At 43.2% G+C, this 2316-nt stretch overlaps 1 long non-coding RNA gene across 1 annotated transcript; it reads left to right on the forward strand.

Annotated features, from left to right (window-relative positions):
* The first annotated feature begins 801 nt into the window (after positions 1 to 801).
* On the forward strand, positions 802 to 1253 carry LOC146492698 (uncharacterized). The gene is made up of 2 exons (XR_014871868.1): positions 802 to 1050; positions 1133 to 1253. It is a non-coding gene; the product is annotated as an uncharacterized LOC146492698 (long non-coding RNA).
* The last annotated feature ends 1063 nt before the right edge of the window (positions 1254 to 2316 follow it).

The raw sequence follows: 2316 nt of genomic DNA on the forward strand, positions 1-2316 counted from the left end.
TCTATTTTGCTCGATTCTTTTGGTGCAGGCAGAAAAAGATTTCCTGTCAGTATCCATACCATTCATCATTTCTCCTCTTAGTCAGGGTTTATACGTAGCTCATCGCTGGTGATGTTTGTTGCAAATGAAGCATGTTAAACTGGCTTATTAGATCATCATGTCTGATCTAATGCTGCTTTAACTGATGAAAGCAAATTTCCATACATTTCTGCAGGATTTACAAAGAAGGCAGTCAGGTTTACTACCTCAGTGTAAACATTTCTATTCTCCCACTGAAAACGTTACATCCAGATAAATAAAATCAGCTTTTTGCGATTTCTTTCCCTGCATGATTGAGCAAGATGTTAAATATCTATCTTAACTAGGGATGGGTACCGGTATCTGGCGCCATGATGGCACCGGTTCTGACATAAACGGTAGTAACCAGACCGAAAAGCAGCGCACATTTTGGTGCTTTATTTCCTGAGCTGTGATACACTTTAGATTCTAGCCAATCATTTTACATTTCCGAGGATAGTAGGCGGGTCCAGGTACGTACGTTCTTTTAGAGCAGAGCTACAGATTAAAAATGTCCAAGGCGAAGCGGTCAAAAGTCTGGCTGTACTTCACAGCAAAAGATGCAAACTCAGCAGCTGCAACAAGTGCTTTAAGCTGATACTGTGATACTGTCAAAGGAGGTAACACCTCAAATCTGATGAAACACCTGGCGACGCATAGCGTTTTTTTTAAAGCCGAGAAATGCGCCGTATTTGATAGCTTGCTGCGAGACCTCACACCGTGCACATCTACTGCGGGTGTGTCACGGTCGGACGGTCCTCCCCGGACGACCTGCTTGTTTATTTGTGATGTGTGTGCGCCTTCCTCTCTTCCTCCCTATTCTGCGGGTCGGGCTATGCCTAGGGGCGGCGTCTCCGAGAGAGCGAGAAAGGCCGACCTCTGACCCGGAAGAGTAACCTTCAGCTCCAGCTGCCGCTAATCATTCCTCACTACACGGAGGTATTTAACGGTGTGTCCAGACGGCAGTCGACGCTGGATTGTACTCGGAGCTCGGTAGATAAGTGTGCTCGTGATCTTATAACCCGCATAGCGAGGCAAGCCTTCTTATCCGCTGTTGTGTTTGCTCGTCTCTCAGGTGGAGAAGTACGGGACGGAGGAGTGGAGAAAAGGGATTCACTGGTGTTTTCGGGAGGAGGAATTCACACGGAAGGAGTGCACACCGACCTCACGGGGAAACTCGCCTTCACCACTTTTGGGATTTAGAGAAAAGAAAATTGTTGGATATCTCACTGTTTGAAGACTGTATTTCAAGCACTGTAAATAAACGCACTGTCGGCTTCAACCCAGAGCTCCGCGCCTGAATCCATACCGCTCATTAGCCCTGACAGAGCGTGGTGCCTGTTATCGGACCCGGAGTTAGCAACATCCCCCAAGAACCCGAAGAGGAGAGTCCTGGCTAAAATGACCAAAGAAAAAGTGGAAAACAGTTAAACATGAGAGGTTTTTGGACAAAGTTTGTGTTCTCCATTCTTTAAGCACCGGCACCGTTTCAAAAGTACCGGTTTGGCACCGGTATCGGATAAAACCTAAACGATACCCATCCCTAGTCTTAACAGCTACAAAGTTCAAGCCCACAAGTATTTGAAGCTTTCAGTCAAAGTCTATTATTAAAACAGGCTGTTTAACAAGAAACAAGCTGAATTTGGTATATCATCTCATTTTCAAGCTGTAACTACACTTCAACTTCAGTTATTGTTATGTTTTTTGCAGAGCTTACACAACTCGAGTGGTATAACCTTTAAGTTCAGTAAATGTAAAAGTTTAAAGCTTAAACTCATTTAGATTCAGGAATAGGTTTGTTAAAATACAGCAAACAGGAGTTCAAAACCATGGCAGGAGGCAGACGTGTAAAGTGAGATATTATATTATAAAGCACAACATATCCCTGTTTTGTGCTCTATATGTTCAGCAATTCTTCATTATTATTATTTTTTGAAAAACCTAAGCAGCCATAGACACTAAGAAACAACATTAGCGGTTTATCATTATTGATTAATATTGCAACAAACTGTTGATTAATCGTTGATAATTTGGCTACATAAATACTTGTGCTGAATATATGTTTTTATCTCGGTAACATACAGTCAACACGTGTGACAGGGAAAACCAAACTGTGAAGGTGACATGGCTAAAATGTCATTTCTAGACCACATTAGACTGACCAGCAGTGGGCGACACCTCTAAATGGAAAAAGGACTTCTGGTTGTCTAACAAATCCTCAGTGAGCCGCTATCCCTCAATTTCACAGTCAGTCATGCC

The sequence above is a fragment of the Neolamprologus multifasciatus genome, chromosome 22 (genome assembly GCF_963576455.1).
Source record: "Neolamprologus multifasciatus chromosome 22, fNeoMul1.2, whole genome shotgun sequence".
NCBI lineage: Eukaryota > Metazoa > Chordata > Actinopteri > Cichliformes > Cichlidae > Neolamprologus > Neolamprologus multifasciatus.